General features: G+C 38.5%; 1 non-coding gene across 1 annotated transcript; it reads left to right on the forward strand.

Moving 5' to 3' along the window:
- Positions 1 to 4,429: 4,429 nt before the first annotated feature.
- Positions 4,430 to 4,536, forward strand: LOC116642097. The gene has a single exon (XR_004301287.1). It is a non-coding gene; the product is annotated as a U6 spliceosomal RNA (small nuclear RNA).
- The last annotated feature ends 16,614 nt before the right edge of the window (positions 4,537 to 21,150 follow it).

Below are 21,150 nucleotides of genomic sequence, written 5' to 3' on the forward strand. Positions count from 1 at the left end.
TTTCATTTGTCTCCATGTGTTTTTTTAATTTTGTCTTTGATTTCTTGGTTGACCCATTCATTGTTTAGTAGCATGTTTTTTAACCTCCATATGTTTGTGTGCTTTCCAGGTTTTTTCTTGTGGTTAATTTCTAGTTTCATAGCATTGTGGTGAGAAAAGATGTGTAGTATGACTTTGCTCTTTTTGAATTTGTTGAGACTTGGTTTGTGGCCTAATATGTGATCTATTCTGGAGAATGTTTCATGTACACTTGAAAAGAGGTGCATTCTGCTCCCTTTTAGGATGGAATGTTCTGAATATATCTGTTAGATCCATTTGGTCCAATGTGTCATTCAAAGCCACTGTTTCCTTGTTGGTGTTCTGTTTGGATGATCTGTCTATTGATGAACGTGGGGTGTTAAAGTACCCTACCATTATTGTATTACTATTGATTAGTTCCTTTATGTTTGTTATTAACTGCCTTATATATTTGGGTGCTCCCATGTTGGGTGCATAAATATTTACAATTATTGTATCTTCTTGTTGGATTGTACCATTTAAGATTATATAGTGTCCTATTTTGTCTCTTGTTACAGCCTTTGTTTTAAAGTCTATTTTTACTATACAAGTATCGCTACTCTGGCTTTCTTTTCACTTCCATTTGCATGATAAATATTTCTCCATCCCCTCACTTACAATCTGGAGGTGACTTAGGTCTGAAATGAGTCTCTTGTAGGCAGCATATAGATTGTTATTTTCTTATCCATTCCATCACCCTATGTCTTTTGACTGGAGCATTTAGTCCATTTACGTTCAGATGTAATTGTGGATATGTGTGTATATATTGGCATTTTGTCACTTGTTTTATGGTTGTTTTTGTAGTTCCTCCCTGTTCCTTCTCTTGCTCTCCTCTCTCATGATTAGTTGGCTTTCTTTAGCAAAATACTTGGATTCCTTACTCTTTATTTTTTACATATCGATTACTGTTTTTTGATTTGTGGTTACCATACGGTTTATATATATAATATCTTCTGCATATAACAGTCTATGTTAAGCTGATAGTCGCTTAATTTTGAACTCATTCTTTGCTCCTCTCCCCTCCATGTTTCAGATGTATCATATTTTACATCCTTTTATTTTGCACTTCTCCTGACTCTTACAGATATACTTAATTTTTTTGCTTTTATGCTTCCTATTTTCCTTACTTATGGTTTTTGTTTTCCACTCACAGAATCCCCCTTAACAGTCTTGTAGGGCTGGTTTAGTGGTCATGAATTCTTTTAACTTTTGTTTGTCTGGAAAACTGTTTATATCACCTCTATTCTGAATGACAGCCTTGCTGGATAGAGTTCTCTTGGTTGCAGATTTTTCCCTTTCAGCACTTTGAATATATTGTCCCACTTTCTTCTGGCCTGCAAAGTTTCTGCTGAAAAATCAGCTGATAGCCTTATGGGGTTTCCTTTGCATTTACTGTCTTCTTTTCTCTTGCAACTTTTAAAATTCTTTCTTATCACTATTTTTTGCCATTTTAATTACTATGTGTCCTGGTGTAGACTTCTTTGGGTTGAATTTGTTAGGGGATCTCTATGCCTCCTGAATCTGGATCTCTTTTCCCTCCCCAGATCCAGGAAGTTTTCAGCTCTTATTTCTTCAAATAAATTTTCTCCTCCCCTTTCTCTCTCTTCTCCTTCTGGAATTCCTATAATGTGAATGCTATTATGCTTGATGGAGTCACTGAATTCTCTAAGTCTATTCTCATTACGCAGTATTAGTTTGTCTCTCACTCATTCAGCTTCATTGCTTTCCATTACTCTATCCTTCAGGTCACTTATATATCCCTCTGCTTCCTGTAGCCTACTATTATTTCACCTAGTGTATTTTTTAAAGATTTTATTTATTTATTCATGAGAGACAGAGAGAGGGTGGGGGGAGAAAGGCAGAGGCAGAGGGAGAAGCAGACTCCCCACTGAGCAGGGAGCCCAATGTAGGGCTCGATCCCAGGACCCCAGGATCATGACCTGAGCTGAAGGCAGACACTCAACCAACTGAGCCACCCACGTGCCCCTCATCTAGTGTATTTTTAATTTCACTTATGGAGTTCTTCATCTCTGATATGTTATTTTTTATCTCTTTGTCAAGGGTCTCACTGATGTCCTCCACCCTCTTCTGAAGTCCAGTGAGAATCTTTATGATCATTACTTTAAATTCTTTATCAGGCATATTACTTATTTCTGTTTTGCTTAGATCTCCTTGTGTGATTTTGTCCTGTACTTTCATTTGGGACACAGTCTTCTGTCTCTTCATTTTGTCTACTTCTCTGTGTCTGTTTCTATGTGTTAGGCAAGTCAGCTACATCTTTTGCTCTTGAAAGTAGTGGCTAAATGAAGAAGAGGTTCTGTAGTGCCCTGCAGGGCAGTGACCCCTCTTCATCAGAACCTGGCACTTCCAGGGAGTCTCCTTTGTGTGTTGCTTGCATCCTGCTGTTGTGTTTGTTGCTTTTTCTTTCAGTTCAGACATCTGTGCTGACTCTCTGCCTGTTGTGGGCTGTGCTTGTTCTCTGTGGTGTTAGTGAGAACCCAGCAGGCCAGCAACTAGGGAGCATGACCACAGGAGGGCTCAGGGGCAGGGCAGGGCAGGGGTGTTAGCAAAACTTGCACTGAGCCAATAGTCCTAAGCCAGTCCCCTGAAGCACAGTGGCTGTGGTGGTCTGTGGTGCAGTGTGTGGTGGTGGCCAGGGGCACACTCGCTGTGTGGACAGGGTACACACACATTAAAATTTTCACTTAGCCCAGGGCTGAGGCCACCAGGCTTGGAGTGGGGAAGTTCTCAGGAGAACACATGGGTGGGGCACACCGCTAGCAGGTCAGGTAGCAAGTGTTTGTGTAGGGCAGCCTCCCACAAGTGTCTCTGTGTTTATGCTGGGGTCGGGGAGGAAAATGGCACCTGCCAGCTCCTTTGGTCCCAGAGAAGTCCCCCAACACAGTCTGAAATCAGTATAAACAGATTTCCTCCCATTTGGCCTAGGCATTGTGCAAACTGTTGCTTCTATGTTGCCTCTCCATAGACTACTCTCTAAGGGTGGGGACCCAGCATTCACTCACCCTCCAGGCTTGCCCAGCACTGGGCCAGCTGACATTTAAAGCTCAAGGCTCCAGGTCAAACTCATGTAATTCAGCCCCTCTGGTTTTCAAGCCAGATGTTATGGGGATTCATCTTCCCTGTGTGGGCTCCCTGGTGCAAGGGGCCATTTCTTTCCCCCTCTCCATGCCACAGCTCTTTCCCTCCTGAGGGGAGCTCCTGACCACCATTTCTGCCCTTCTTAACCTCTTGGATACAGCTTGTTCTCTACATTTAGTTGTGGAGTTTGTTCTACCAGATTTCGTATTGCTCTCCAGTTTACCTACATGGATGTGATTAACATCTAGTTGTAAATGTGGGCCCTGGTGAACTTAAGGTCTTCCTACTCTTCCATCTTCCCAAGCTCCTCCCATGAACATTATTTTATTTTATTTATTTATTTTTAAATGTTTTATTTATTTATTCATGAGAGTCAGAGAGAGAGAGAGGCAGAGGCAGAGAGAGAAGCAGGCTCCCTGCCTAGCAGGGAGCCCAATGAGGGACTCGATCCCAGGACCCTGGGATCACAACCTGAGCCGAAGGCAGACGCCCAACCATCTGAGTTACCCAGGCGCCCCTATGAACATTATTTTAAATGTGTATTTGAACTTCTATGAAAGTAATAGTCCAGGGACTCTTTTCCCTCCTCCCCCCAAGTCCTGGGACAAAAAATAAAGGAGCTAAAACTATAGGATGAACATGAATTGATCCTATAGATGGTGGAGTGGAGGAGATTGCTTATCTTGGTAATCAAGGACCTGGTTTTTTAAAAGACACATGAACAGAAAATAAAGCAGGATGCTCAGGGAAAACTGGGACCTTTAGTCAAAGAATGAACCAGAGTTCTTTCATCATTACAGAGAAATAATAAGAGGGTATATCTATTTTAGCCTTGCTCTGCGTGAAAAAACTCTCCCTCAAGAATTTGCAACAATAGGCCCACCCTCAGTTGGGTTTGAGAATCACATTTACCCTAACTACATGTTTTTAGGACCTTAAAGCCAAAACATTAAGGTAAAAAACTGGTCCTATATTGAGGCATTTGACAAGAGCAAATACTAAACCTCTCCAGAGAGGACAATCTCAACTTAGATCACACAAAATCCACACAGATAAAGAAAGCCCTGCCAAAGATGAGCTCTTAAAAATTACAAAATGTGCAATAAAATATTCCACAATAAGCAGGAGTCAGTCGAATGAGCTTATCAACAGACACCATTAAATAAGTGAAAAGGCAAGCCACAGATTGGGAAAAAAAATATTTCCAAAACATACATCTGTTAAATGACTTGTATCCAGAAAATGTGGTAAAATCAAAAACAAAGGGAGACCAGTGCTTGCTTCGGCAGCATATATACTAAAATTGGAACAATACAGAGAAGATTAGCATAGTCCCTGCACAAGGGTGACATGCAAATTCATGAAGCATTCCATATATTTTTTAAGACTTTTTTTTAAAAAAGATTTTATTTATTTATTTTACAGAAAGAAAGAGAGAGTTAGCAAGAGCAGAAACACAAGCAGGGAGAGTGGGAGAGGGAGAAGCAGACTCCCCGCTGAGCAGGGAGCCCGATGCGGGGCTCGATCCCAGGACCCTGGGACCATGACCTGAGCCAAAGGCAGACGCTTAATGACTGAGCCACCCAGGTGCCCCTATTTTTTAAGACTTTTAAAGAAAAAAAACAGCAAATGGGCAAAAAATAATGATCATATGAAACATCCTACTTTGTGGGTTACTCAGTTTTATGGATTCTGAAATATTAGGTGAAATACAGCAATTAAATCTTTAAAAAAATTTTTTTAAAACCAAAAAACCAATAGGAGGCCAGCCTTGAAAATTCTCTGAGCAGACAAAACCAGTTTAGTCATACCACAAAGCTTAATTTAGCTTATTTTACAAGATTAACATGACCTGGGTCATTTCTTGCTTATGCCTTGGGAAATCTAAGCAAAACTTAAACTGTTTGTCAAGATGGATATGAGGTAACTACTAACCAATTCACTATCACTTAAAAAAATTCTAATATTATAACCAGTCACTGTGAAGAATAAACAGTCATTGCTTTCTCACTATATAAGCTACATTATATACCCCTGAGCTTCATTCCATGCTTTGGTTTCAGTGCTCTTGGTTTGCCAACTGTGTTTTTGGTATATGCACAATAAACTTTAACTATTTACTACTTCAGTGTTTCACTGGTTTTACTTCTGTTATTTCTGAACTTCTGATAATGATAATATAAAGAATTCCTAATAATCTATAAAAAAAAGAGAGAGAGAACAACCCAGTTAAAAAACTAAGCGAAGTCTGAAAACGTCACAAAAGATATCCAAGTGGCCAACAAATATATGAAAAGGTGCTCAACATCATTCCTCGTCTAGGTAATGCAAATAAGAACCAAAATGAGATACCACTACATGCTTGCCAGGTTGGCTATAATTAAAAGACTGATAATATCAATTGTTGATGAATATATGGAATCACTGGAATGCTCGTACATTGTGAATGGGAGTGCAAAATTATATAACCATTTTAGAAAACTGATTGGAGTTTCTAATGAAATTAAACATTTTTCAAAATTGATGTAGGAAATAAAAACCTCAGATATAAGAAGCATAATGGATACTGAGCATATTAATAAACCTAAACCCATACCTAGATACATTACAGTGAAATTATCAAAACCTAAGGGAAGATGTTAACACAGAGAAGGTCTAGAAACTATGACCTACCCAGTAGTAATAAGAATCCTTAATGCCCTGATTGTGTTCTTAAAATACCATTTCCCACTAAAAGAAACTAGGATGTCCTAGAGAAATAGTTGATTCTAGATCTGGGACTGGAAAAGTATGAGGCAAATTTGGAAAATTTTTTTACACCATCTGGCAAGAAAGGTGTCAACAACAACTGGTCGTGCCAAAAGGCCTTAAGAAACAACTTAAGCTCTCACTGAGCAAAAATGGGACAAATGGATTGTCATTATAAATAATACATGGAATGGAGTAAACTTGATTAAATATGCTAAAATCCTTGAGCTCATAATGATATTTTAAAAAACTGGGCAATTTGGAGTATGATAGGAAACCAATTGATTATCTTGAATATTGGCAAATAAAGGAAATGAATCAAGCATTTATCCTGCCTGTCCTTTATGAATTGTACCACTGGGTAAGTAAATAGTAGATTTTTGAAACCATCTCTTTACAGAAGTATTTCAGAAAATAAATAAAAAAGAAAGGATTAGAAAGTCATGTTTCTAGTCCTCAATGAATTAATGAATCTAGGGAAAGAGCATCAATGGCTGCTAACACCACCAAAAAAAGGGACAATCAGGCAACCACACATAATGGGTAGTCTTGTCAAAGATGTCAAACCTGAGTCTGATCAAGCCTCTGCATCTAGCTGCTAATTTTTAGTCAATACAGAGGACACAGTACAATGCTGAACTGCACCTTGAATATGAAAGTGGTAAAATCCAGAGTGTGGGAATTCTACAAGTCAAATGGACCAGGTTCTTCAACAGATAAACTCTAAGGAAAAGAGGGGGATGAGAAAAATAAATTAAAAGAGATTTAAAGACTAAACTGTAGTATCACACACAGGTCATAAGACTATAAAAATGCAAGGAAACGACTACTATAAAAGTCTGGAGAGTAGTTATTTTTGAGAGGAGGAAGGTGCTTATGACTGGCATGAGGTACAAGGAGGGCTTCTAAGGGAACTAACAAAGTTTTATTTCTTGACTTGGTACTTGTTAAAGAGGAGTTCACTTTATAATAATTCATTAAGCTCAGTATGTGTGTGTGTGGGGGTTCTGCATTTGTGTTTTATTTTATTATAAAAACCATTAAAAACAAATATAAAACAACCAGAGATGGTTTATGTTGCACAACATAGTAAATATACTAACACCACTGAAATATAAATATTAAAATGGTTAATTTTTTACATAAGTTATGTGAAAGCAGACTGGTTTCTTTTTAAGATTTAAATTCAATTAATTAACATATAGTGTATTATTAGTTTCAGAGGTAGAGTTCAGTGATTCATCAGTCTTATATAATACGCAGCGCTTATTACATCATGTGCCCTCCTTAATGTCCATCCCCAGTTACCCCATTCCCTCACCCCCTTCCCCTCCAGCAGTCGTCAGTTTTTTTCCTATGATTAAGAGTCTCTTACGGTTTATCTCCCTCTCTGATTACATCTTGTTTTAATTTTTCCTTCCCTTCCCCTGTGATCCTCTGTTGTTTCTTAAATTCCACATATGAGTGAAATCATATGATAATTGTCTTTCTCTGATTGACTTATTTCACTTAGCATAATACCCTCTAGTTCCACCCGCGTCCTTGCAAATGGCAAGATTTCATTTTTTGATGGCTGAGTAATATTCCATTGTATATTTATAGACCACATCTTCTTTATCCATTCATCTGTTGATGGACATCTGAGCTCTTTCCATAGTTTGGCTATTGTGGACATTGCTGCTATAAACACTGGGGTGCAGGTGCCCCTTCGGATCACTACATTTGTATCTTTGTGGTATATACCTAGTAGTGCAATTGCTAGGTCATAGGGTAGCTCTATTTTTAACTTTTTGAGGAACCTCCATACTGTTTTCCAGAGTGGCTGCACCAGCTTGCATTCCCACCAACAATGTAGGAGGGTTCCCCTTTCTCCACATCTTCGCCAACATCTGTTATTTCCTGACTTGTTGATCGTAGCCATTCTGACTGGTGTGAGGTGGTATCTCATTGAGGTTTTGATTTGTATTTCCCTGATGCCGAGTGATGTTGAGCATTTTTTTCATGTGTCTGTTGGCCATTTGGATGTCTTCTTTGGAGAAATGTCTGTTCATGTCTTCTGCCTATTTCTTGACTGGATTATTTGTTCTTTGGGTGTTGAGTTCATAAGTTCTTTATAGATTTTGGATACTAGCCCTTTATCTGATAAGACATTTGCAAATATCTTCAATTCTGTAGGTTGTTTCTTGGTTTTGTCAACTGTTTCCTTTGCTGTGCAAAAGCTTTTTATCTTGATGAAGTCCCAATAGCACATTTTTGCCTTTGTTTCCCTTGCCTTTGGAGACATGTCTAGCCAGAAGTTGCTGTGGCCGAGGTCGAAGAGGTTGCTGCCTGTGTTCTCCTCTAGGATTTTGATGGATCCCTGTCTCACATTTAGGTCTTTCATCCATTTTGAGTCTATTTTTGCATATGGTGTAAGGAAATGGTCCACTTTCATTCTTCTGCATGTGACTGTCCAATTTTCCCAACACCATTTGTTGAAGAGACTGTCTTTTTTTCCATTGGATATTCTTTCCTGCTTTGTCGAAGATTAGTTGACCATAGAGTTGAGGATCCATTTCTGGGTTCTCTGTTCTGTTCCATCGATCTATGTGTCTGTTTTTGTGCCAGTACCATACTGTCTTGATGATTACAGCTTTGTAATGGAGCTTGAAGTCCAGAATTGTGATGCCACCAGCTTTGGTTTTCTTAAAGTGGTAATTTTTATGCTATGTGAATTATATACACATCATATCTTCTTTATCTATTCATCTATCGATGGAAATTTGGGCTTCTTCCATTTCTTGACTGTTGTAAATAATGCTGCAATAAACATAGGGGCACATACATCTTTTTGAATTAGTATTTTTCACTTATTTGGGTAAATACCCAGTAGCAGAATTGCTGGATCATATGGTATTTCTATTTTTAATTTTACAAGGAATCTCCATACTGTTTTTCACAGTGATTGCACCAATTTACATTCCCACCAACAGTGCATGAGGGCTCCCTTTTCTCCACATCCTTGCCAACATTTGTTATTTTTTATCTTTTTGGTATTAGCCATTTTGACTGGGGTGAGGTGATATCTCATGGTGGTTGTGATTTGTACTTTCCTGATGATTAATGAGGTTGAGCATATTTTCATCTGTCTGTTGGCTATTGGTATGTCTTCTTTGGAAAAATGTTTATTCAGGCCCTCTGCCCACTTTTTAATCAGATTATTTGTTTGTTTGTTTGTTTGGTGTTGAGAACAAACTGGTGGTTGCCAGAGGGGAGGTTGGTAGGATGATGGGCAAAATAGGTGAAGGGGATTAAGAGGTACAGATTTCTAGTTATAAAATAAGTAAGTCATGGAGATGAAAAGTACAGCATGGGAAATATAGTCAATAACATTGTAATAATGTTGTATGATGACTACACTTATCATGGTGAGCATTGAGTAATGCACAGAATTGTTGAATCAATATGTTGTACACCTAAAACTAATATAACATTGTATGTTAATTATACTTCAATTTTAAAAATCTCAGAATTGAATTGAAAGTTGTAGTGAACCCTAAAATTAAGTTAAAATAAGAGCACATGAAATGAAGTATGATTAAAAATTATCTTTGCAAACTAAATATCTACTTTTTTTTTAAGATTGTATTTATTTCACAGAGAAAGACACAGCTAGAGAAGGAACACAAGCAGGGGGGAGTAGGAGAGGGAGAAGCAGGCCTCCTGCTGAGCAGGGAGCCCAACGCGGGACTCGATCCCAGGACCCTGGGACCATGACCTCAGCCGAAGGCAGACGCTTAACGACTGAGCCACCCAGGTGCCCCTAAATATCTCCTTTCAATTAAATGTTTTCTGTTGAGTTTAAAAAAAAGGTTTGGTTAGGGACGCCTGGGTGGCTCAGCCAGTTAAGTGGCTGGGTTCAGTTCGGGTCATGATCCTAAGGTCCTGGGATAGAGTCCGGCATCAGGCTCCTTGCTCAGCACAGAGCCTGATTTAAAAAAAAGAAAAAACCAATTGGTTAAATAAACTACAATATACCTACTCAGTGACATATAGAGTGGCCACAGAGTCTAGAAACACAGATTTATAAAAAAATCAGACAGTCACCCTCTTGGTTACCTCTTCTAGTTTAACAACAGAGGGGACAATGAAACCAATGCCACAATCAACTGAGGCAACACACTTCAGATGCATATGTTGGGATTGATGGAAATACTGCATTTTATGAACCATGTCCATTGTAATTTGCGCAGTTCATTAAACTAATGAAGGACAAAACACTGAATCATATTGATATGATATTGTAATATATCAATAAATCAGTTATGTGTACTTGCCTATTTTTCCAGATTTTATAGCTTCTTTGTTATGCTGTTCTAAGAAGAAGAAGAAAGATCTGTTAGTACTGACATAGAAAGACCACAATTTATTAATGGAAAAAATTATAGAGTAGAATGCATCTTATGATGCCAGTTCTGTAAAAATATGTGTGTGTGTATTTGTATATGCATAATAAAATTCTGGAGGGCTTTCATATTTTATTTCCACATTGTTTCTTTTTCATGAGCCTTTATTTCCTTTATAACCAGAAAACCAATATAAATTTCCATTATGAAAAACTTGAACAAACAAAGCCAAAGCCATGCTTGAGCTTGAAAGAGAGTTTTCAATGTCTATAAACCGGCCAATGCTTACTCCAAGCTGACTTTGTGTGAATGCTGGGACTAAGGCAGAAGGGAAAGGGGTATTAGTAAAAAATCCTGAAATGAGGATGAAGGAATTCAGGTCTTGAGATAGGGAAAGAGAGGAGTAGCTCTCTTTGTAAAATTGAGTAGTAGAGTCAGGATATAAAGAACTTAGAGCTACCTGGAGGGAAGGTAAGTTTATCAGCATACCGGATCCAATTTTTTTTTCACATTTCTCTCTGACCTCAGATTGTGCACAACCCCAGTGAAGGGTAGAGGAGATGCTGGTGGTATGAATTCTTCATCCTCCTTTCACTTTTCCGACCCAGACTCAGGGCAAATCAAGTATTAATAAGTGAGAGGAATAAGAGAGCAGGGTATTTCTGCATGCCCTGTCCAGGGGTCAGCTCATCTATGGCTGTATGGTCTTCAAGGCTCTCATCCTAGAACCCAAGTCTGTAGGAACTTTTTCAACTTGTCACACTGGCAATACATGAGGTTTACTATCCCTAGATTACCCCTTGTATGAGGGTTAGGTTTTATCACTGTCATTCTTCCCAGATCCCATTTGTAATTTCAGAGCTTGGGGGTTCTGTTTATATGTTTGTTTTTTATATAATTGTCTGTCTATCTTCCTAGCTTCTCTCTGTATCTTCCTGAGCAACTTCTCCAGTGTTCTTGGTTTTCCACTTGTCAGCCACAAATGTAGTCAATATGAGGTCCATTATTTACATAAAGATAAAATTTCTTTTTTTTTTTTAAAGATTTTATTTATTCACTTGACAGAGAGAGACACAGTGAGAGAGGGAACACACCAGGGTGAGTGGGAGAGGGAGAAGCAGGCCTCCCGCGGAGCAGGGAGCCCGATGCGGGGCTTGATCCCAGGACCCTGGGCCCGTGACCTGAGCCGAAGGCAGATACCTAACGACTGAGCCACCCAGGCACCCCAAAGATATAATTTCTATAACATGACCAGTTGTTCCTATATATCTCCACATCTCATATAAAGAGATTTAAGATTGTTGATACATTCAATTAATACAGAAGACTGCAATCACATTATAGATCCAATTATGTATTGAAAGGGCCTGGTACATTGTAGGCCCATTTAAAGGTTAGCTTCCTTCTAAAGAGAGAGTTAAAATATATATTGCTAATTCTAAAAGGAAACATTGCAATCTTGATATTGCCAAAGATTTCTGAAGACAGAAAAGCACTAACTATAAAAGAAAAAGATGATAAACTGGACTTTATAAAAAGATAAAACTTTCTAGGGGCGCCTGGGTGGCTCAGTTGTTAAGCGTCTGCCTTCAGCTCAGGTCATGATCCCAGGGTCCTGGGATTCCTGCTTCTCCCTCTGCCTGCCACTCCTCCTGCTTGTGCGCCCTCTGTCAAATAAATAAAATCTTTAAAAAAAATCATAATTACTGATTTAAAAAAGAAGAAAGAAAACCACCACACCATATGATTTGCTCTGACTAACAAAATTGGTGGCATGTATGAGTTCTGGGTAGAAGCTTTAAGAGCCTGTGAGTGGTCTGCCTGCCTCTTTTTCCTCATCCATAAAACAGGCAATGTTTCAGATAGAACACCTGGGTCCTGCAGTAAAGTTGATGTGGAACAAAGCTGCAGCCAGTTCACAATATTGTGAGTGAGAAATAAACCTTGCAATAAACCTTGCTCAGATGGTTGAGCGTCTGCCTTCAGCTCAGGTCATGATCTCCAGGTCCTGGGATCGAGCCCTGCGTCGGGCTCCCTGTTCGGCGGGGAGTCTGCTTCTACCTCTTCCTCTGCCTCTCCCCACTGCTCCTGCTCTCTCTCTCTCTCTCTCTCTGTATCTCTCTGTCTCAAATGAATAAATAAAAAAAAAAGAAATAAACCTTGCTACTATAAGTCATTAAGATTTGGGTGCTGTTTGTCATTACAGCATAACCTAGCCTATCATGATTAATACAGTCACTTTTTATTGACCACTGCCAAGTATGTTAGGCATAGTACAAAGTACTTAACAAAGTAGTATCCTGTTCAATATTTACAACAATGGTAGGTATTGTTATCCTCACTATATAGAAGGCATAGGTCTATCAGGGTGGCCTTTTCCCCACATTCCACTTCATCTCTCAAATCTTTTTTTTTTTTTAAAGATTTTATTTATTTATTTGACAGAGAGACACAGCGAGAGAGGGAACACAAGCGGGGGTAGGGGGAGTGGGAGAGGGAGAAGCAGGCTCCCCGCTGAGCAAGAAGCCCAATGTGGGGCTCAATCCCAGGACCCTGGGACCATGACCTGAGCCAAAGGCAGATGCTTAACGACTGAGCCACCCAGGCGCCCCTCTCCAAATCTTTAATCTATATAGAAACAGTTTCTGTGGAGCCCAAAATAAACAAGCAAACAAAAAACCTCAAAACCTAGCAGATTCAGAAAGTTCCAAGGTTGGAAGAGATTATAGATCATTTAATAAACATATCCTTTAAGAATCCTGAGTTCAACATCTTTCCTAATTGTGCAGCTTCTGATTGAAACACCACTTCTGATTGAAATAAGAACTTATTACCTAGTAGGGCAGTCCACTCTGTATTTGTTCTGTTAGGATTATGAAAAAAATCTTCCTTATATTCAGCTAATCCTGATGCCCTGCAAATTTTACCCACTGGTCCTGGTCTTGGGGCCAAACAGACTAAGTCTAAATCCTTTTCTATTTGATTGGCCTTCAGATAGTTTAAGACAATTCTACATTATCTTGGCTCTCTCTTTATCACCCTCATCTCATCAAAGTCACAAAATATCTGTCCTGTTTTTATTGCTCTAAGATTATAATAATGGTTTTTTGTGCATTTCCTCCTAGGTAACATTTGTGCATTTTATCGATTTTATTTGTTTATTTGAAGAGAGAGAAAGCGCGTGCAAGGGGAGGAGCAGAGGGGGAGGGAGAGAATGCCAAGTAGAATCTGTGCTGAGCGTGGAGTGTGACACGGGGCTTGATCTCAAGACCCTGACATCAGGACCTGAGCTGAAACTGAGTCCGACGCATTATAACCAACTGAGCCACCCAGGTGCCCCACATTTGTGCATTTTAACAAACACCTTGATCCCAGATAGTCAAACTAATGGTGAGAATTTTAGAATACAAGGAGGTCAGTGAGGGAGATACTACATGCCACTGTGGAAGAAACAAAATTGTTGCAGCCTGGTATTCACAATTGCTCTCAGCGAGTGTGCAATAAAAGTTTACAAGCCTCTTACTAAGCTTCATGTGGTGTATTTTAATGAAATAAAATCTCTTTTTATTCAATAAAACAATGTTTAAATGTTTTAACTGGCCAATAAAGAAACATTAAAGGCAAAACTTTTTTTTCCATAGCCTGTAATATTCAGGAACAGTATCTGCTCTTTCTCCAAAAACAAATGTGTTAATTTAAATCTGTCTGCAAAAGAAAAAAGAGGAAGGAGAAAGCTGTGTTCTGTTCATTGACACCCTTAAGAATTACCATGTTTAGAACAATACTTATAACCTTATTTGGGGTTACACCAAGGAACAAAGCGAGGAAAACAACATAAAAATGAAGTCAATGTGGTAGCACAAAAAGAAGAAATGACTAGGAGACTGTAAAGCGGGAATCTAGTTTCTGCTTTGCCACTACCTAGACGGGTGACGTGCACAAATTGCTTCACTTCTTGGACCTCAATTTAAAGGTCCTGTAAAGTAAAGTGTTGAAATTGGAATAGATGACTTAGAAAGTCTTTTGGCTTTTTTCATAGAAGTTTAAGGGTTTTTTTTAATTTAATTTAATTTTATTATGTTATGTTAGTCACCATACAGTACATCATTAGTTTTTGATGTAGTGTTCCATGATTCATTGTTTTCGTATAACACCCAGTGCTCCATGCAATACGTGTCCTCCTTAATACCCATCACCAGGCTAACCCATCCCTCTAAACCCTCCCCTCTTAAACCCTCAGTTTGTTTCTCGGAGTCCATAGTCTCTCATGGTTTGTCTCCCCCTCCGATTTCCCTCCCTTCATTTTTCCCTTCCTTCTCCTAATGTCCTCCATGCTATTCCTTATGTTCCACAAATAAGTGAAACCGTGTGATAATTGACTTTCTCTGCTTGCCTTATTTCACTTAGCATAATCTCTTCCAGTCCCATCCATCCTGATGTAAAAGTTGGGTATTCATCCTTTCTGATGGCTGAGTAATATTCCATTGTAGATATGGACCACATCTCCTTTATCCATTTGTCTGTTGAAGGGCATCTCGGCTCTTTCCACAGTTTGGCTATTGCAGACATTGCTGCTATGAACATTGGGGTGCATATGGCCCTTCTTTTCACTACATCTGTGTCTTTCGGGTAAATACCCAGTAGTGCAATTGCTGGGTTGTAGGGTAGCTCTATTTTTAATTTTTTGAGGAACCTCCACACTGTTTTCCAAAGTAGCTATACCAACTTGCATTCCCACCAACAGTGTAAGAGGGTTCCCCTTTCTCCACAACCTCTCCAACATTTGTTGTTTCTTGCCTTGTCAATTTTTGCCATTCTAACTGGTGTAAGGTGGTATCTCAGTGTGGTTTTGATTTGAATTTCCCTGATGGCTAATGATGATGAACATTTTCTCATGCGTCTGTTAGCCATTTTAATGTCTTCTTTTGAGAAGTGTCTGTTCATGTCTTCTGCCCATTTTTTTTTTTAAGATTTTATTTATTTGACAGAGAGAGACACAGTGAGAGAGGGAACACAAGCAGGGGAGTGGGAGAGGGAGAAGCAGGCTTCCCACGGAGCAGGGAGCCCGATATGGGGCCTGAACCCAGGACCCTGGGATCATGACTTAACGACTGAGCCACCCAGGCGCCCCTGCCCCCCCCCTTTTTTAAGTTTTATTTATTTAAGTAATCTCCACACCTAACATGGACCATGAACTCATGACCAACCCCAAGATCAAGAGTCACATGCTCTTGGGTGCCTGGGTGGCTCAGTTGGTTAAGCAACTGCCTTCGGCTCAGGTCATGAGACTGGAGTCCTGGGATCGAGTCCCGCATCGGGCTCCCTGCTCAGTGGGGAGTCTGCTTCTCCCTCTGACCCTCCCCCCTCTCATGCTCTCTCTATCTCATTCTCTCTCTCAAATAAATAAATAAAATCTTTAAAAAAAAAAAAAAGAGTCACACGCTCTTCCAACTGAGCCAGCCAGGTGTCCCATAATAAGTTTAATTTTAACACAAAGAGGCATATACAGTTTTCCAGTACAGAGGAATGGGACCAGTGGTATACTGATAAATGCTTGATAATAATATAAGTGTTTAATAATAATTGGCTTTCTGGGAGAAAAAAAGCTCTGTTTTGATGTACAACAAAACAGTGGTGTAAATAATTCTAGCATGGCCAGTTTTCAAGCTACCAACTGTTTAACAGCCTCTAACAAAATTTCTGAAAATTTAATAATTAGCATTCAAAACCAGTAAGAGCAGGCTCCAGCATACTAGCAGATATGACTCCATTTATTCATTTGCCCATTCCATTCATTCAACAAACACTCCCTGAGCATTTATTATTTATGTGCAGGCATTAAACTAAATGGAGTACACAAAGATGTGTAAAATTTGGTTCTTGTCCTAAGAGGTTTAGATTCTAGTAAACAGGAAATGAATACAGGTAACTCTAATGCTAGAAAGAACACGACAAATAATATAAAGAAGGCAGGCAAAAGTAAAGTATTATAAAGGTTCAGAGGAGAAAGAGACTATTGTTTTCTGAGGTTACTGGGTGGAAGGGACCTTGCAGAAGGAAAAGAATAGATTTCTCAAAAAGACTAAGGCTACTTAAGGATATATTTTTTAAAGATTTATTTATTCATTTTAGAGAGAGAGAGTGTATGCCTCAAAAAGAATAAGGCTACTTAAGGATATATTTTTTTAAAGATTTATTCATTTTAGAGAGAAAGAGAGAGAGAGCGCGGGGTGAGGGGCAGAGGGAGAGGGAGAGAGAATCTCCAGCAAGACTCCCTGCTGAGCGTGGAGGCTGACATGGGGCTCAATCTCATGACCCTGAGATAATGACCTAAACTGAAATCAAGAGTTGGATGCTTAACCGACTGAGCCACCTAGGTGCCCCAAAGATATTTTTTGTTTAGAAGAGCTATCTAATAGGAAAGAAGTAGCATGTATGTTGGGAAATTAGGAACCTAAGAAGAAATACTTGGAGGAAGCTAGAAATAAAGAGGCCTAGAAGTGATTATAAGGTGGGAGAATAATAAAAGCCACCAGGTCAGATGGCTCCACAAAGAAGAACAATCTTTTTTTTTTTTTGAAGATTTTATTTATTTATTTGACAGAGAGAGAGACAGCGAGAGAGGGAACACAAGCAGGGGGAGTGGCAGAGGGAGAAGCAGGTCTCACACCAAGCAGAGAGCCCGACATAGGGCTCGATCCCAGGACCCCAGGATCACGCAGGACCCCGGGATCACGACCCGAGCTGAAGGCAGATGCCTAATACCTGAGCCACCCAGGTGCCCCACAAAGAAGAACAATCTTAAAATGAAATGAGTTTAATACCATTCTGAGGAAACTGAAGTACAATTTAGGAAAGAAGATAGTAAGAAAGCCTTGGGTCATTTCTAAGGAGCACAGTTCCACTAGTTTAGAATTTCATTCCAAGGTTCTTAAAAATTTTACCAGTGAGAACATAGAGTTTACTGCCAGTAATCATAGACAATAAGGAATCTAGAAAAATGTAAAAGTGGCCTAAATTATTATACATAGGGAAAAAGTGATTTCTAGAAATGACAGCCCAGTCAGTGACTTTAATTCTTTGCAATATTCTAAATTTAAACAGATGATTTGTGAACACTTGGAGGAAGGTAACAGAGAAATGAGCATGAGTTAATTAAAACAAGTCATACCAAATGAATCACATTTCTTTTATGGATATGGCTGGCAAACAGATGAAACACATCCTCCCTTAGTTAGGTATGATGTACCCTGATTTCAGGTTCATATTTGACAGATGATCTCATGGTGACAGTGGTGATACAGAGGAGAAATAGGTGTTACTTGAGAAGTACACTTAGTTGAATTTGTAGCTGCCTAAATAGAAGGACCATGTGACCTGGACAAAGGTCTATAGTAATGGACCACACATGGCCTTGCCCCTTCAACATTTTTATCAACAAATTAGGGAAAAGTATATAATCTATGTCTACAAAATTAACGTATAGCATGAAGATAGGAGATATAACTAAAATGGTGAGTTAAAAACCAGACTGAAAAAAGATCTTTAAAGGCTGAACTAGCAGTACAACACAGCTGCTGTAAAAAGAAAAAAAGTTCTCACATTAAAAGGACCTACAAAAATCTAGGAACTGATTAGAGCATATCTGGAAGATGATATTTAATTACTTCATCTCTTTGAGCCCACTTTCTTATTTGTAAAATGGGGATAATTATGATACCTATTTAACAGGGTTGTTCGTGATTAAAAAAAATAATACATTAAGGAGCTTAAAAGAGTGTTCAAAAGGAAGCACTCAATAAATATTAGCCATAATAATATAGCCTTAATTGAAAAATTATAATGTTCTAAAATATATGAACAAGTTAGTATTATAAATTTATTTATATTTATTTTATTTTGTTTTTATTAAAAAACAAAATTTTAAAAAAGTATATTTTAAATTTCCAAAGGTGATCTAAAGTTCTAATATTCTAGGTATTGTTGAACAAATTGAGTGTCACTCTGTTTATACTTTTCGAGATCATAAAAACTCTTTTTATATCTCCTTCATCAGGCTTCATCTTTCCATGTCACAGTTTTATTTGTATAGATGGGTCATAAATTCTTCTGTTAATACTCGTAAGAACTGGATAGAAGTAAGAATAGGAATTAAGTTTACCAAATTTTACTTCTGTGTTTCAGATAAAATCTTTTTTACTTTACTTTATTTTATTTATTTCTTTTTAATTTTTTAATATTTTAAAATTTAAATTCCAATAGTGTATTATTAGTTTCAGAGGTAGAGTTCAGTGTTCATCAGTTGTATATAACACCCAGTGCTCATTATGTCACATGCCCTCCTTATGGTCCATCACCCAGTTACCCCATCCCCCACCACCCTCCCCTCCAGCAACCCTCAGTTTGTTTCCTATGATTAAGAGTCTCTTATGGTTAGATAAAATCTTTCTTATAAAACTATAAATCATTAAGGAACTCATCTTTCGTTGGAAGAAAAGAGACTGTTCTGGTTTTACTTTATTGTTCAGCTCCAATTTAAGCCTAAATTTAATAATGAAAATGGAATTTTCCTGGAGCATATGGAACTTTCTATCTTTTCTAAATAGGGAATTACAGGAACATTTAATGACAAACATTTTCCTCACAATACCAGTCAACAAATCTGTGGAAACACTGATTTGTTGCCTATTAGAAGCAGAGAACAGTAATAATAGGATATGGGGAAAATTTCAGAGGCAAAGGTATATAGATGACCCTTGAACAACATAGGTTTGAACTATGTGGGTCCACTTATATGTGGATTTTTTTCACTAAACATACTGGAAAATTTTTTTGGGATTTGTGACAATTTGAAAAAACTTGCAGGTGAACTGTGTAGCCTAAAAATATTGAAAAAATTAAAAAGTTAGGTATGTCATGAATGCATAAAATATATGCAGGTATTAGTCTATTTTATCATTTATTACCATAAAATATATACAAATCGATTATAAAAAGTTAAAATTTATCAAAACTTACCCACATACTTATAGACTGTACATGATGCCATCCACAGTAAACAAATGTAAGCAAACATAAAGCTGCAGCATTAAATCATAACAGGATAAAATTAAGTGTAGTACATACTGTACTGCTATAATAGTTTTGTAGCCACCTCCTGTTGATATTGCAGTGAGCTCAAGTGTTGCAAGTATCCACTTAAAATACCTGATGATGCTAATCAACTCTGCATGTGCAGTTCATCTCTCTAGTAAATAAAAAATGATCCCTCACAGTTCTTGTGTATTTTTCATTGTGTTTGGTGCAATACCGTAAACCTTGAGTAACACGAAAGGACCCATACAAAGTGCCACTAGTGTGCTGGAAGTGCTCCCAAGAAGCAGTCATGATATTACAAGAAAAAGTTGAATTGTTTGATATGTGCCATAGACTGAGGTCTGCAGCTGCAGTTGCCACCATTTCAAGATAAATGAATTCAGTGTAAAGACCATTGTAAAAAAAGAAAAGGAAATTTGTAAAGCCATTGCTGCAGCTATGCCAGGAGGTGTGAAAGTCTTGTACTTGTTGTAAAATATCTTGTTTTTTTAAGATTTTATTTATTTATTTGAGAGAGAAAGAGGGCATGAGCTGAAGGGAGAGGGAGAATCTGAAGCCGACTCCACGTAGAGGACAGAGCCCGACTCGGGGGTTTGATCCCACAGCCAAGAGATCATGACCTGAGCCAAAACCAAGAGTCGGCCGCTTAACCAACTAAGCCACACAGGTGCCCCACAAAATATCTTTTCATTTTTTATTGAAAATGCAGCTTTTATGTGGGTACAGGATTGCTATAAGAAAGGCATACCTATAGACTCTGATTTGAGAAAAAGCGAAGTCATTACATGACAACTTAAAGCAAGAGGAAGCTAAAGGATCTAAAGCTGGAAGAGTCAATGTCAGCAAAGGATGGTTTGATAATTTTAGAAAGAGGTATGGCTTAAAAAGTGTCAAGATAACAGAAGAAGGAGCTTCTGCTGACCAAGAGGCAGCAGAAAAGTTCCCAGATGCCATTAAGAAAATCATTGAGGAGAAAGGATATCTGCCTGATCAGGTTTCAGGTTTTTAATGAAGATGAAAGTGTCCTATTCTGGGAAAAAAAAAATACCACAAAGGATATTTATTAGTAAGGAAAAGAACTGAGCACCAGTATGTAAGGCAGGAAGGGATAGGTTCATTCTACTGTTTTGTGCAAATGCAGCTGGGCTTATGATGAGAACTGTCCTTATCTATACAGCTGCTAGTCCCCAATCCTTGAAGGGAAAAGATAAACAACAGCTTGGTCAGTCTTCTGGTTATACAAGAAGAAGGCCTGGGCAACCAGAACCCTTTCCATCAATGCTTTGTCCCTAAAGTCAGGAAGTACCTTGCTAGTAAGGGACTGCCTTTTAAGGTTCTTTTGAAATTGAACAATAATAACCCTGGCCACCCAGAACCCCATGAGTTCAACACCGGAGGCACTGAAGTATTCCACTTGCCCCTAAACACAACATCTCTAATTCAGCCTCCAGATCAGGGAGTCATAAGGATTTTTAAGGCTCATTACACACAATATTCTATGGAAAGGCTGTCAACACTATGAAAGAGAAGAGAACATCATGAAAGTCGGGAAGAATTACACCATTGAAGATGCTATTGTTGTTATAGAAAAAGCCATGAAAGTCATTAAGGCCCCAGACAATGAATTCCTGCTGGAGAAAACTGTGTCCAGATGTGTTTGATGACTTGACAGGATTTAGGACAGAGCCAATCAAGGAAATCATGAAAGAGGTCGTGGATACGGCCAAAAAAAAAAAAGATGGAGGGTGAAGGGTTTCAAGAAATG

Source organism: Phoca vitulina, unplaced genomic scaffold (assembly GCF_004348235.1).
Source record: "Phoca vitulina isolate PV1807 unplaced genomic scaffold, GSC_HSeal_1.0 scaffold22, whole genome shotgun sequence".
In the NCBI taxonomy this organism is placed as follows: Eukaryota; Metazoa; Chordata; class Mammalia; order Carnivora; family Phocidae; genus Phoca; species Phoca vitulina.